The sequence below is a fragment of the Prorops nasuta genome, unplaced genomic scaffold, assembly GCF_024137725.1.
Source record: "Prorops nasuta isolate Cenicafe-Biocafe unplaced genomic scaffold, Cenicafe_Pnas_1.2 PNAS00011, whole genome shotgun sequence".
Classification (NCBI taxonomy): domain Eukaryota; kingdom Metazoa; phylum Arthropoda; class Insecta; order Hymenoptera; family Bethylidae; genus Prorops; species Prorops nasuta.
The window spans coordinates 1677437-1694876 of record NW_027116808.1 but is presented as its reverse complement, the minus strand read 5'-3'; positions in this window follow the sequence as shown (position 1 = coordinate 1694876).

Genomic DNA, 17440 nt, shown 5'->3' with positions numbered 1-17440 from the left:
ATACTTGTAATTTTTATTAACAAATTTTCAGAATTTGGTAAAGTTCCATAAAAGAAAGTTTCTATACAGGCGAATTGGTGTAAGTTATTAATAATATTTATGTAAATCATGTTTGAGTTATTGAGTTTGTTTAATTCGGATTTGTTCTCTATGCCAACAGAACAATCTTATTTATACTTATAGTTACTGCAGTTGGCCAAATTACGGTACAACTAGACCGCAATAAAGTCGAATAAAGTGTTGAACCAGCAGTTTAATACGAACTTTCGATTAACATAGTAAAACGTGCATATACCATTTGATCCTACAATCATGAACAAGCTTATAAATTTTCAGGATACAGTATGAATATTCATAAGAAATTAATTTCCTTAATTAGTTGTGCTTTTTATTGGTAGAGCAATCAATCGATTATTTTACACCGAATAAAAATTCCTGCAATACTCCTAAGATCTACATATATATGAAACTAACCAAAGAATAAAATCCTATACTCCATTTTAATTTACCCACCCGTTATACGAAAAGTGACAAAAAATCTCCTTATTCTCAAACCTTAACGCCACGTTTCAAACAATATGATTAAAACGAAAGTGGCGTGTATAAATACACCAGTGTGTGTACTCGTACAAAAAAGAGTATGGGGGCGGTATAAGCGCAAGTGAGAAAGGAAGGTTCGTCACGGTTGATTCGCTCCGCGATCACACGAGAAAACCGCGCCCTGTAGTGGTATTAGTATCAGTGTAGTTGTGGTAGTATAGATACTCCCATGCGAGTTCCATGCGATTCGATATTCGTGTTCCACTTACGGGATGGACTTTCTTCTGTCGTGCCCCACCTCCACTCTCGCCTTCCAACTTTTCGCCCCCACTCCCCCCCCCCCCCCCCCCCCCACTTCCACTGAACGTGCAAAAGGTGCAAGTGAAACATCCACGAAATTGGTACATCATCCTGAAAATACCTCGAGTCCAGCTTCCACCCTGATATAATTTAATCGAACTCTACTTTCTAATTAAAATCCTATATATATATATATATATATATATATCGAGAATAAGGACCATGATGAAATTCAATTATTTTACATTGTAACGATATATAGTGTAGTTATAAAGAAAGAGAGACAGAGACAGGCACGTTTCGGTGAGATTCGGTGGAAGTTTGTGTAACGTGCTGGAAAGCCACTTCCTTTTTCTACTTTAAGTGGATAATCCGGTAATATGACCGAGCGAGAGAGCGCCCGTGGCCGGAAAAGAAAACTAGGAAGAATCGTGCATCGCCTGTGTGCTCGCGTACTAATTAAAGCTTATATGTATATATATATATATATAGTTTTAGGGAATTTATAATGGTGCACTACTCACACGTGCACACGCCATTAGCCTTACACACCATTATAGTATTATACATAGCAGTTTTAACACATGCTGCTATATAGCAGTGTCTTAAAGCAGCTCGAAAACGATTGTTCGCACAGTAAACTATAATAAGTGCTAGTTACGTGACGGAGACTCATACTAAAAAGTAGGCACCATATAAGAATGGGAATGCAGTGCGCGCACGTTTTCTCTCCCGTCATTGACTCGACGCTGCAGTGCAACACTCGCGAATCCTTTCTGTCCGTAAAATTCCTTATTTTTATCGCTGCATGCAACAAGAACGAAGCCACGCGTTACGTTACGCTACTGCCATTAGTGGCGTTTGCCATTCGCCATGCAGATTGTCAAACTCTTGATATTTTTTGCTGAAACGCGTCAACGTTGCTTTGTAAGAAAATTGCGAGTCTGGTTTTCTTGTGATTTAAATTTGTAGAAATTTGCTAGTGTTTGTCAAAAATGATAAAAAAAATTGCGAATCTTGTATATATATGATATAGAGGGGTATATGAATTATTCGTGGCTTAGTATATTTTTTTAGCTTAGAAATGATTAATTTTTTATTTTATTTAATTCGTTAAAAATTGCTGAACTAATTTAAGCATCTCGAGGAATTTTTTTTTGGGAAATTCGGGATTTTCCTATGTGCAAAAAATGTGTTGCGTAATTTTATTTGGACGCATCCGGAAATCTGGAATAGAATCTCTGTTTGGGAAAGAAACGATGACATATATATGCGAGTGAGGAGCGATTCGAGCGAATCGTAGGAAGAGAGGTAGAGTAAAATCGTGCGGGAGGGGTCATTGACCCGAGCGAAGCCTCGACATAAAGAGCTTAGCTGCTCACACACTGACCCCCATTTCGTACCCCAAGGCGATCGGGATCGCGACGCCATTTCTTCATAGAATTCTCCATTTTTCTCTTCGATAGACTCATTGACAAATTCTCTTATCGATGTTGGGTCCTTTGATCAAATTTCACTTGTTTCTTGATTGATCCGGTGACCCCTTAACTTCCTCCTCACTCTCTCTCTCTCTCTCTAATTGCTACATCCACAAACAAAAAGAACATCGTGTAACTGCAAATTTTTTAATTTTGAACTTAGATGAGCCAATAATTAATCATCATACATATATTGTCCTTTGGAACAATGTCCCTCCAGTATATATATATATACTATATAAGTTATGGTGTAAGAGTAAGTTTATTATTAGAGAATGTCCATCGAGTTATACATACACCACAATACAATAGAATGTTTTTTCGTCTTTCTTCTCCAATTACAGTCCGTATTATAGCTACATAATGGCTTTGTAATCGGATGATCATACCGTACACCGCCGGTTAATTATTACCTTTGTTCAACGAGATTATCTCGCAAGATAGCTGAGAAAGGACGAGCGAAGGACGATTCGGCAATACTTTTCCCGCAACTAGCATATCCGACACGAAATTACTTCAGCTCGTATTAAGGTTTGCCGCAGATTATTTCGTCACGAGTTTTTCCGCTTTCGCGACTATAACGACCTGCTAAACTCGCCAATTAATTCGTGGGATTAAGAGGATCGTTTAACAACCGATCGAAGTGTACACCGAGGTGTGTATTCTTGAAATGGGGGTCAGACGAGAAGAAGATCAACGTACCATGATGGAGTTTCTTCGGAATTCGAGGGTCACTTCCGGTTCCACGGGACGAGGGTCCCGGTTTCCTTCGTTGGATGTGTAATTTTCTCTCTCACTCTCTCTATCTCTAATTTATCAAAAAATTAACACTCTGTCACATTGCACCACATGGAAAAAGATGTAGGTTTCCCGCTGCGCTTTTAATAACTTCTGCGCCTCTTTCGATGGCCACTTCCGGTCTGCACTGTCCGATTCGCGTGAATCGCTCGCGCGAGATCGTCTCACGACACGCGAGTCTCCTCTTTAAGTATAGCCAACGATTTGAAGGGGCTGCTGAGGAATGGACGGAGTCTATATAGATCCCCCACTTAAGGCTCCGACGGTCCCAACGAGCGATCCAAGAGAAAGCAGACCCTACCATTGGCTGTCTACCATTACAGCACTTTCCTCCTACCCCAACCATCACCTAAAATCACTTCTGCTACTTCGACTTGTCATCCTTGCCATAATGCCCAATTTTCTGTACTCTTCAGCATGTGTGTCTAATGTGGTTCCAGGGTTAAACGATTAGGATAAAATATTCCTGAAGAGCTTAAAAAACGCAGTTATACCTCAAGCTTGTCTCCTTTGTTACAATAGGAAAATCTGCATCTCAACGATTTATATTATAAACAAGATTATTTTACGAGAGACCCTGAAGAAACGGACTGACCAACAGCACGCATCGAGCAGAGTGACGTCAAATTTTCTGCTGCTGGCTTCCAGCAGTGAAAGGGAAGTACAGCTGGGAAACCTAGATATCAGAGAGCTCCTTCTTGCAAATCTCTCGTATTAATAGAAGTGAAATAGAACCCGCCTTGTCCCGTTGTCTCGACACGGAACACGTGAAATCGTGTGCTAATAGAAAAAAGCTGGAGAACAAATCAAAACACTTTACGATCGATCGTTATTTCCGGGCATCAGCTTCGTTAATCGCCATGTGGTATGCAGATTCTGCTGTATGTGTATATATAGACGCATCATTCGTCACTGAATGCAGTACTTGAATGGTACTATATATATCACGAGGTGAAAAAAAGAATTCTCCATTTGAAAAATGCAACCTTTCATTCTCCCATGCATGCAGCAGCAGAAAACTTTTGACGATTAACATTCTTTATCAGAGTGTTTATATTATGACCGTTGCATGTGTGCTGTATGTTAGGAGGAGAAGTATGTGTGTCGACACTGTCGGCACGGTGGTATAGGAACCTTTTAAGCGCTCTTGCGAATTTATCGATGCGTTAAGAGTTTACACGGCGATCCGATCCGCCGACTCTGTCTTAGTTAAAGGCTCGTGTGAAAGTTTCGCGTTTTCTCAGTGTTGAGGATAGGTCGTACAGCGTGCATGTAAGTCCATTAGATCGGAACGAGAGGCGAGTGCTCGCGCCACGCCACAGACTCCCATTGGATCTCTCGTGGAATATCCTATTCCTATGTGAATATTTGGTGGACAAAGAGTCTGAGGAAATTATGACCTCTGACCCTTAGACTGTCTTCAGCAACCTGTACAAAATGACCAATGTTGAGAACCAATAACTGCACTTTCTCAATGTTGAGGATAGGTCATACAAACGTGCAAGTCCATTAGATAGGATCGAGATGCGAGTGCTCGCACCACGCCGTGGACTCCCATTGGATCTCTTGTGGAATATCTTATTCCTGTATGAATATTTATAGGAAAAAAGAATCTGAAGACAGTGATGACCTCTGACCCCTAGACTGTCTTCAGCAACCTGTCCAAAATGACCAATATTCCGGACTAATAATTCTGGAACCATGTAAATCTTCAGGTAACACACTGACATTCCTCCCACAATGATATTTTCTAATTAATCCAAACGATGATAAACCATAGGAAAGATTTTCCAGCAATTCCAAGATTGTTCTCCAAATTTATGTCGACGCACAAGAGTTTCCAATAAATTCGATTGCAGCAACATTTTCCACGCTATAACTCCAACACAATCGACATTTTCCTGTGTGGTTAATTCTCTCGTATGTACAGACTTAGAGCCGGATAAACAAGTGGAACGTTGGAGAGCAAAAATGGATAAAGTAATAATGAGAAAAGATTGTTTCTTTTAGCAGTGGATTTCGCAAAATTTCGTTGAGAGAAAGGCGCGACTCTTTCCAGACAGTTCGTTGCTCATATTTGCGAGGATGATGATGAGGACTCGGGAGGATCTTAGAGAAGCATCGATAAGGATCTTATCTGGGATGCAGACGCCAGATGGTTCGGTGTATCTGTCGATTTTGATGGGGAACCTGTGTACGTGTGTGTGTGTGTGTGTGTGTGTGTGTGTGTGGATCTCGAGTACAATACAAATAATAGAGGGGGATTATCGGAGATTTCAATGCCCGGATACACGGCGCGTTGATCACTGCGAAGAACATCGTCGAGAGTGCATCATCGTTGGAATAACCCTGAATTGTTATCCCCGAAGAAACGACGCTCCAGGCAATGCTGTGTACTTTTCTCCGCACGAGCTTCCCATTAGCCCAAGCGGAAACACCCCACCTTAATTACCGCAATAATCATCGTAATAGCCCAGGGAGACCTGCAATTCCATCCTGATCCACCCCACCCAATCTTCTCTGCACCAAAACAAATATACTCCCTGTCCCATTTTCCATCCTGTGAGTTTATAAATGACGTCACAAATATCAAAAGTTTAATTATTTTTTGGATCAAACAATGTGCTGGTCAAAAAATTTTAAATAAGTTATCTCGATGTTATCAAGTAATTTTTATACTCAACTCCAGTCCACTGTAACTCATTTCGAATAAACTATTCATTTTTTCTCATTTTTCTGTTTTATTATTATTCTATATACAGTACTTAGTATGTGCAACAACCGAATATTTCATATACGGATCATTGCGTTCGTTTGTAAGAAAAATCGAAGAAAAGGGGAGCCGAATATCCCTCTCGGTAAACTCGTTGAATATATACATATATATGCAATAGACAAACCATGGGCATAAAATTTCTATAAGAAAATGCTGCGTTGCTATATCTGGTAAGAGAGCTGCGAGGAAATTAGAGGCTTGCCGAGGGTTAACAGGGGTAGGAGTGCTGATGCCATTTTATTGCGTCAATTATAGCAGAAACGAAACTTCTAATTGGCCATTTGGATGAATATTAAAGTTTAGGTGAAATCCAAACAAGATGCCACTGGAGAAAATCGATCCTCCGTATAGCAATAACGTGCTTTCTTATTAATCCAATCATATATCCCAAGCACATATTTTCCTCTATATATAATTACATTTACAATATATATCAGTGTATAACAGTCTAATTTTATTATTTCCGGATTGACTATGAATTCCTAGTGAGTCAATAAATGAACAACGAATGTCTTCAATGACAGAGATGTGGTACACACGTGTTATATATATATATATATATACAGAACCTAAGCTAAATTACTACATCCCCTGATTCCTCATCAACGTATCAGTAATTTCAGGTTTAAAAAAGAGAACGATAGATACATGTACAATAAATATTTTCGAAGGCCACGTGCACGTAGCTGGATACCAGTGACCTCTGCAACCTCCCCTCAACATCACTACAGCTCCATACCCTGCACCATGTTCCCTGTACCAAGTCTGCCAGCTCAGATTTTGCGAAATATCAATGAGCAAGAGAGACTCTTGTGGAATTTAGCTTGCCAGCTGCCCTATTGCATTAATATACTATTTATCATCCTAATGGAATTCTCAATGGGTCTTTGAAAATTGATTTATTCTTGCACAAGGCGCAGGAGTCTCCGAGTTATAAACTCATTATCTCGCACGAGAAGATGAAGAGTGACTGCAACACTGCGATAGAACGAGGATATAACTCAGGAGTGTTAAACGTCTTCTTACTCCCCTTTTTCCTATGCAAATTTTACTGTTTCTTCGGGCCCATCGCTTTGCTAAATTCTCTCCTCATCATCTCCAACATCTCATTATTGCTCTGTCCGTATCATTCGTCATGAATTTCATTGGTCCGTTCGAATCACGCATGCCAGATTAATAAAAGCTTTTTCTCAGAGTCAAGAGTTTTTTAAGATATAGGAAAAAGGTTGAGATGTATAATTTTCTCGGTGCAAGAGGGTCACGCTGGATATCCTCGTGAGAGTCTGTGGCTGCAGCAGGACTGAATGAGCTGGCGCTCGATTCCTATCATTTAGTGGTCGTTGCACAAGGTATCGTATAGTGTGTGAATATATATATATATATATTTATATACGTTCTATGCTCCACTACCTCTCTCTCCACAGCCATTCATCCAAGTACCACTGTCTCACAAGAACCACGGCTATTCCACCGCTGCGTATAATGTTTCCTCAATTTTTCTGCATCTTCGTTTATCTCGACTGACCCGACTAACCGAGCGAGACAGAGGTGAAAGATCGAAGAGACTATAACCTATCTCATTTTTAGACTCTCCGAATTTGTAGTGTGTTAATTTTGTAACGATGAGAAAGGTCTAACAACAAAGATTCGTTGATTATTCTTGCAAAAGTCTTGTACACAAAAAATGATTGATTAGAGACTTCCACGTTCGTTTGTTGTTTTTTAGTTATTTTTCTATTATCCATTAGTGAGTTTAGCGAGTACATAATAAATATTTAGTTTATTTTTATAGTTTTTCTACTATTATCTCGCGATTAGATCGCAAAAAGCCTATAAAGCTGTAGCAGCTTTGAGTTCTCCAGCGCTCCTTCGTCGATTCCTCGAATCCAACTAAAGATAGTAAAGGTATACCGACGCGACGTGAAATTAATTATCCGGATATGTTACGAGCAACAGCCGTTGGATATTTCAGAGAACTGCATTCCAACTCCAGTCAATCATTGCACAGCGGAGAATTACAAAGTGCGGAATTGTCTGATTAAAAAAATTAACTTAGCTGTCTGACGTCATTAGTCCTTCGCACGGACGTTATTATATGCAAGTGGAAAATTATCGAAAGAGTTTTGCAAAGAGTTTCCCTTATTCCCCTTCGTATCTAATTTATATTAGTCGCATAAATAAGAAACTGCTCCCGGATCTAATTAAACTGTTCTTTCGGTTTTAATTGATCGTTGACAAAGTGCGGAATTGTCTAATTAAAAAAATTAACTTAATCAACAGACGTCATTAGTCCTTCCTGCAGACTTATTATATGCAACTGGAAAATGATCTAAAGAGCATTCCAAAGTGTTTCCCTAATTACCCTTCATACACACACACAAATATAAGAGTCAACAAACTACATAAATAATTCAATCAGCCACAAAAATAAAAAAACTACCCGAGGATCGAATAAAAAAATTTCTTCATTCTTAATTAACCAATAATAAAATGTAGAATTGTCTAATTAAAAAAATTAACTTAATCATCTGACGTCATTAGTCCTTCCTGCAGACTTATTATAACCAACTACAAAATAATCAAAGAGCATTCCAAAATGTTTCCCTAATTCCCCTTCATAAACACACAAATATAATACTCAACAAACTACATAAATAATTCAATCAGCCACAAAAATAAAAAAACTACCCCAGGACCGAATCAAAGAATTTCTTCGTGTTTAATTGATCGACGTGTATTACGTGCAACGCGGTACCAATAAAGATCGATCTTCGCGATTGCCGAGATCATTGCGAGAGAATATTGTCGCGACTGGCAATTTCCAGATCGTAATGGGTGAAAGCTGGCAGTAGCAGCTCAGTCAGGCCAAATGCATTCCTGTCCCTCCATTTGGCTTGATATCGTGCAACGCGGTGGCCCGAGGAGCCACAAGCCACCCTTCCTCTTTCTCACAGTCCTCCAAAGGTCTCCTCTCTACTCTGTACCTATATAATTACCTTAATAATCTGCCTGCTTCTAACGCTCTTCTCCATCGCCACCAGGAGAGACTAAATGATTCTCCTCAAAATTGCTTTCTCCATTTAAACCAAGAGAAAAATCTTAATCGACTTAACGACTGTCTCTGAATGTTATCTCGATCATCCTCCATCATCCTCGATCTGCACAATGATCAATAACGAAGGAAAACGTTTGTAAATCTGCATTGCATTTGCTTATGTCCAATGGATTAACTCATTCATATATATATAGACAATTCCTGATTGGTGTACACCGGAAAAAAACTATTAATCTTTCAACAATTTTTATCAGCAACCAATCACGTATTCTACGCAATCTTTAATCTGCCTCGAACGGTAATACATATTATATACGTAAAGCACTCGGTTCAAATATCCATTGTGACGCAAGCCCGCACACCACTACCACACAGTTTTCTTTTCTCCCCACTTTCACGCGAGTGTAGAATTTTTCGATTGGTTTTTATCCTCGCGCGTCAATCGAAAATCTTTCATAAGCGGTTTTAGCACGGTGATTGCAGGTACGAGGCTGCTAATAAGCTGTGATTTCATTCATCATTGACCGGAACACCTTAACGAGAGCCAATTTCTTTTCTAGTCTCATAAATTCATTGACTCGATATACATGTATATGTGTATAGGTATAGTATCGTGTACAGCATATTTACTGTATAATATATAGTGTGTAGAATGACTGATAGTGGATCCCCCCTACAAATCTATCGTAAGTGACAATTGATCCACGACGTTTGGTTTTGCCAACACTGCAGATTAATATAGAGAGAAATTACACTGTGAAATGCTATAATCTCTTCGAGATACTGATACAAAGTAGCTATATAATTAATATATGTAATAAACGACTCAAAATCAGATTTCAGACATTTCTTGACGTTTCTCAACAAACTGTCAGCCCTGTGATAAAACACGAGGAGTGTTCAAGCTGAGAAAAGACGATGTAATTAAATTTCTACAATTAGCCTGAAGAAATTTTATTGCAACGGTTCTTCAACTTAGCTAAGAATAACTAAAATAAAGTTTTTCTTGAGGAAACGGGAGCTATGAAAGCGACAAATGGGAGGTCGAGAATTTTATGGCAAAAGAGGAGAAAATGTTCAAAGCGCAATGTGGATGGTGTGTATAGAAAAGAAAAGAAGCAGTGGGAAGGTTGAAGGTGATATCGGTGGGTGTGAAAAGAGAAATGGCGAGAATTCCTTGGGTGCAGAGAGAAAGAGAGAGAGAGAGAGAGAAAGGTACCAAACAGAAAGGCTTGTGTACGGTATACAGAGTATAGCTGAACGAGGCGAGTCGAGGCACTCGAGGCCATCGCGCGTGGATGAGCAATGAACTTGACCGGAAGTGGGTCAGGGTAAATCTTCCTCGTAGACGACGCGAGCAGCACTGGCAAGTGGCAGCGTCATTCACAGCACGAAGTTGGAGCAAAGCAGAGCAGTCACAGTCAGAGCCAGTGGTCTAAAGATGTCAGTTGCTACACTTCTTCGTCACTATGTCGAATCTGCATGACTCTTCAAGTTTTGTGGTATTTAGCTCGCAGGAGGCGTAGGCAGCACTGGTAACGTCATTCAGCATCAAGGTAGAACATGCAGAGCAGAATAGAACAGAGCAAAGCAGAACAGCTATAGCTAGAGCCAGTAGCCTCATGGATGCCAGTTGCTGCGCTTCTTCAAGTACTCGAATCTGCATGACTCTTCGAGTTTCACGGTATTTACGAGCGGCACTTTTTCATCAGTTTCATCAATGGAAGCTACGCGCCGCGTGCCGAACAGCTACGCCACTCTCCACTCGATCCTAGCAATATTCTCCTAAATTCTTCATGGTCTACACTTCTACACGGTACACGCGGCAAATCTATTACAATAAAACCAAAGAAATTCCCTCGGAAATTGCTCGCACGGTGCACGGTGTGGCACTACGAAATTTTCCTCGATTTCTAATCGATTACGATCTTCCACTATATATATAACTATCCTGCATTCGGATCACTCTCGATATTCACAAAATTCCACGTTCAAGAGATTTTTCTTTGGTTGTAATAAATTTTATACTGACATGTATATATACCGAGTTTCGTGCAAGTCCATGACTCTTGATATACGAATCCTTGGGAAGACAACAAAGATTTTCCATGAATTTCGATGATTAATTTTTAGTGCAGGCAGCTGCCAGGTGGACCATGGTTATACACTCAGCACATTTTCTATGTACAGTAAAAATGTACGATGGAGAGTGTCGTGTCAGAAGGAAATAACCACAGTGAAAATACAATAATGATCTCGAATCCAATGTAAGCTATTGTACAGGTTAATGTTCCAGCTTAGGGTAATATAACCTATAGCGTTCTATAGCTATACATATGCTATATAGAGGCTAGGCTAAATTCAATGCAGTGCAGAAGTATGCACATGTTCGTGTATGCTTATTCAAATATAATCAAGCGTTTCTCCACATAATTGCCTGTATATCAGTCTTTATTGAATTTGTTAGTTTGGTTCGTGTAAATAAGGAAACAATGATGGGAGCACACGTGCTATACAGTACATAGTATTTATACCGAGAAAAAATGGTTTTATTCGAATAAATATTGCCTGGAGTAGTCGCAATAAAATTGATTTACATGACACTAATGAGCTTTAATTTAAAATTTTAATGGATTAACTTTTTCATTCCAATCAATTTCCTTTTGTTTAATTAGTTATTTATTGAAAGTAAGAAAATTATTTTATTGGAATTATTCGAGGCACGATCGATTTGAACGAAACCATTTATTTTGTACAATGTGCTCGACGTGGGTTAGCCTGGACCACAAAATAAACGTGTATAACTTGTAATAAATACGCAGATGCTACGTCGATCGATTTACCAAATGATAAAAGAGCAGCACGGGGCTAATATCGACAAGAGTGGAATTTCAAACTAGTTTTTTAACATAAACACACGTAAATCGAAGGATAAATATTGCACGTGAAAAACCTGATAATAATTTTGCATATACAATAACCTTATTACTCGATTAGTAAAATCACGTGAAAATTTAGATCTGAACGAAATCATTTATTTTTTACAATAATGCATGGGACGTGGACCAATCAGGACCAGCATAACTTATAACAAATACGCAGATGCTACGTCGATCGATTTGCCAAATGACAAAAGAGCAGCACAGGGTTACATCGACGTGAGTCGAATTCTTAACAGATTTTTTTGAACGTACAAATCGAAGGATAAACATCGCACGTGAAGAGCCTCGTAATAATGTTTACTGAACAGTCGTGCCACTTGATCTGCAAAATCACGTGTAGAAATTTCGATTTGACACGACGGACGCACGTGCTGTTTCGCTCTATATAATTGCAGCGTTCTGCAATCAGTTACGTAAGCATAGAATTTAGCGAGATGCATGGAGGAAATTTTGAGTATTTGGGCTTCGCTGTCACTTTTCGAGCAACGAGAAAGCGACTGATTGGCCGATCGCTTTCTGGCCTGGTAAGCTCTACTTTCGGTTTCAGGAACGAGCGATGGGTACCTTGGCTGGTGCTCCAAATCTCCAGCATCGAGCTGGATGTACGTAATGGAGGTGAACAGCCAATAGCTGAGATAGGATTATTTCTGGTGGGAAAATGTGTCAAAGAGTTAAGAAGGTGGCATGTGGTAAGGCTGGTACAGGTCAAAGGTCATCTATAACAATCTAAACTCGTCCCACTCCCTCACTCCTCTTTCTCAACATGCATACGTGCTAATTATTCTTTGCCTTGTTCATTTATTTCGATGGTATTTAACGTACCAGGTTGTTTTACCAAAAGCAAAATTTGCAATTGTATATAGTTTATTTTTTGTGTTCTATAATAATAAAATTTAGTGTACCTATATGGAATTATAAAAGAAAAATAATCCCTTTGTTCGAGACGCTAAAATTTTATTTATTCCATTATATTTCACTTGTTAAACTTTTAACCTCTAGCAGCTTCAAGGTATAAATATATAAATATATATATACAGTTGGAGGTGGCTCGAGGGTTTTCTCCAGAGCTTCTCGCAGCCTAAAAAGAGTTTCGTATCTCCAAAAGTCACATTAAGCGAACGAAGAATGTGAAATACGGCATGTACGTGGTATGTTTTAATAGATAATAATTCAAACTTGTGTTCCAGAGCCCTCTAATTTTAGGGAAGGAGCAATGATTAAATACGACGCGGCGCGTTCTCGCAACGCACAAAACCATTATTATTTCGTAAAAATTCCTCTTCGACTGCACTGCGTTTAAACGAGTTGCAGCAAAGTTATATGCGTGTATGTGGCACATATATTACGAACGGTTGCCATAGACACTAAGTCGCTCTTTGGATTTTTCTCAGAGAGCACGTGCTAAATCATCCGTGCTATGGCAGCGACGAGATAAAATTTTAAAGATATATAACAGCAAGATTATCTGTTACACGTATAGCTAATATAGCTATATACTATAATTATTATATGTACTTTGAAAGAAAAAACTGGTGATTTTGAGAAATCGTCAGTAATTGTTTATGAATTTCCAACATGCACGCGTTGTTCTTATTCTCTTGTAGGGGGGGGGGGGTGTAAAAACCTCATGGGACTTGTTCCACGTACGACACAAAATATTTATTATAATAGCAATCTTTCGTGAGTGCAAATGTTCCTTCTGTGACGTCACTGCAGTGTCTCACTTTTTTAGTCAAAAGTTGGGTCCCTCGATCGGTATGGGGACCAACTCATCCCCCCCTCTGCCTCAAAATCATTGTAATTCTTTTTACACCATACATATAGAGTGTATATCACAGTATAAGGGGGGAGGCTGGAATGGCAACAGGCACCAAATATTTTTCAATCCGCGAATGCCACTGGTGCGCTACAAGCGTCCTCCCGTAGAAAGTTTCGAATAGTAAAAAAATAATGAGCGGTTTTAAATAGAAAGTCAGCTTTAGTCGCAGCGTTCCTAATGCATTTTTATGAAAGGATCCTGGCTTCCACTCTGTGCATGGGCACTCCGCAAAAGATTCACCGAAAACCAACCGGAAACGGGAAACTACTGAGCGTGTGCACACACGTACACACAACCACGTGGAAATTATTCGCATTTTCCAAATCTGTCATTTATAACACTCAACATACAAGTGTTTCCTATATATATATATATATATGCTTAACCACACGAGCTAACCTTTTCAACGTTTCCAACGACCACACTCTCGGCTGATCGAGAAACGAATCACGGTTCACCGGTGCTTGGATAATCATTAAAGGGTCGAGTAGCATATAGAAAAAAAGTCACGAGCTGCATTGGTCTTTACACAGAAACTTGTAAGAGGGCCCGAGTAGTTTCCGTGGAAGTTATCGACGTTGATGATACAACTACAGGCGTTTCTATGTCGTTTTTGCCCAGTTTGGAGAACGGAGAGAGAGAAAGAGCCCGGGTGTGGCGGTTGAGAAATCGTAAAAATGATAGAGAGAGACAGAGGGGTATAAAAAAGAGAAAGAGAGAAAGAAACGATGAACCTGCAAGAGCGGTCCAGTCCAGTCAACACCAGCCAGAAGTCTCAATGTGAAAGTTACAAGGAATCCGCTCTGCTCCCTCTTACTCACGGCTGATCACGGCTGATCACGCCTTCAAAGGCGAGTGTATTCGGGCGTGTACTACTTATATACCCTTTATCTATTTTGGTATACGTACACGAGCACGTACGCACACTACTCAAAGCAGTACAATTATATATATATATATATATATATATATGGAACTTTCTGCTTTTGTAATAACGATGTATGTTGTATGTTAACATTTGTGTATGTATATATATATATATATATATATGTGTGTGTAGGTGTAGAGTAGAAAAATACAAAGTTGAGATTTTAGATTAGCTATATAATAGGTCGATCGTTGTAGACAGAGAAGCGTTTTCCTGTTTTCTCTGATGAGAATACCAAATGCGATTCCAACGGTGCGGACAGACCGACAGAGACGATGTTCCTGCAGGAAAGTGATTGGGAGCTTTCCTTCTTGATCGTGACCTTGATACATTACGTATATAGCACAAGAGTGCGTGGGTCATTGATCCATTTGGTCCAGTTCTCTCGTGGGACGATTTGTTGAATTTAATTTCTTGCTCTTTGTATGGTACACCTGATGTGTATCTGTAATATACATATATATAGTTAATTAATCGCTTAATTAAATTCATCAGTCTTTGCCTGATCAAAATGTTCTGTTTCGAAGCTGAAAACTAACGTTGCAGGTCACACTGATCTTTGACCTCGCTAAATCTTCAACAATCCAAGATTTGTCTTGTAAAATACCTTTAACATATATATATATATATAGCTAATTGATCGCTTAATTGGGTTCCTCAATCTTTGCTCGATCAAATTGTTCCGTTTCGAAGCTGAAAACTGTAGCTTTGCAGACCTTCCTGATCACAACTTAGCTTTACCTGTATAACAACGCCAACAGCGTGCATTCATGACTGCGCCTGTTGTTACTCCAACTGAGAAATCTATATAGAGTCCGCCATAAACCGAATCGCATAGAGTCAATGATAAGATTATACCAGTGGATAATAACGGTATCTCTATTGAGAAACGTAGTTACGTTTCAATGGAAAGTGGGCAAAGCATTTTTTCACGTCACGTGATCGACCTTTTCCAAGAATTGTTTCTCTCTCTCTCTCTCTCTCTCTCTCTAAGATAATAATTGGCATATTGGAAAAGTTGGTACAATAAATAATATAATTAACATGCACACATGTAATTAGTTTAATTACCATAAAACTCTAAACAATATATATATATATATATATATATATACTACACACATAGTAGCTTTCGATTTCGATCACTGAATAAAATTGAATGAATGGAAATGCAGGGAAGGAGGACATGTACACAAGTTGATGGCTGATGGCAGCATTCGCCTAACCTAGGCCTAGACCTTGTACGAGGGTGAAAGTCGAGGCGTCGAGGTCGAAACAGCGGACTGGCCGGATTCGGCTCAATCGGCTCTTCCCAAGAAAGGCGCGGTCGTATCGAAACTCTCGGCAGCTTCCGTGTATACTTGAGTATCTACGTTCCATATATATATATATATATGTATTCATATACCTGCGTAGAACGCGTATGTATACGTAAAGCAACGAAGGAAAGGCGCGCGCTTTAAGAAATTCGTACAGTCGTGGAAAGTTATAAGTTATAAGCCGGTTAATCCAGTTTTCATGACTCAAATTTTCGCCTTGATGAATCCGGATCACTATATTCTTGATAGCTGACATTCTTCGACTTACTCATTGCTGTACGTGTTATCATTATTATCGATGTATCTCTTTCGATCATCGCAAGCAAAGATTCTGTGGGATTGAATGAGTTTGTTCAGTTTTGTTAAAGAATAATTATAATTTTGATATTATGGTACTTGCAGGTTTGTTCATTTAAAAACATGGGATTGTTTTTAATTCCTGATTATTTTATCATTATTATCAATGCAGCTCTTTCGATTATCGAAAGGAAAGATTCTGTAGGATTTATCAAATCTTCTCAGTTATCTTAAAAATGTAATAATTATAATTTTGATTTTATGGTACTCACACGTGTTGTTAAATTTAAAAAGGTATGATGGGTCTTTCTCATTTAACATTTTCGTGATTGCTTCCACAGCCTCTCTAAAAATTCCATGCAATGCGATAGAAAATCCATTCGACAAATACATTCTTCTTGAAATAAAAAAAAAATCAAAGTTTCTTCTGCAAATTTCCATACTTTCTACATATAAGGATCGAGATATACAGCGATGATGGCACGTTTAAAATTGACACGCTCTATGGTTCACGGTAGAAACGACGGAAGTTGATACACGAGGAAACTTTTGGCGTAGTTTTTAAATAAGCAATTAATAAGGAATATGCAGGAGGAATGGAGACACGTGTGTGAGCAGGGGACTCGTGCCGAGCAGCTATTCGTTTCTGTAACTTTTTAATCGTGCCTCGCCTCGTACATTTTCACTTTCACCGCTCGGACACGCCATTCTTACAAACAACTGGAAGGTATCATGTTCTCTTTTGCCCTATTTTGCATTAATGCAAAAACCGATCGTGATTCGTCGGAGAAAAAAAATTCTCTCGCGATTCGATATTTTCTTGTGAAAGAAAAAGATGAGAGGAAAGAAAATTTGCTAAAACGTACGTTGCATCTATGAAATATTATTTCGTATACTCTATGTATGTGTGTGTGTGTGTGTGTGTGTGTGTGTGTGTATAGATAAATACTAGTGCAAGTCACTGCTGGTGGAACTAAAACCACGCCCACTTCTTTGAAACAGAGTATACAGCTATATATATATATATATATATATATATATATATTAAGAAACAATTATTTAACTAAACTTTTTTATACAATAATTGAAAAATTATTAAAAGAAATTTTGCAGCCAATCAAACGTCGAGTATAAAAAAATTAAGCGTTTGAATTATCAGTGGTATAATATAAAGGGGGAAAGTGTGCA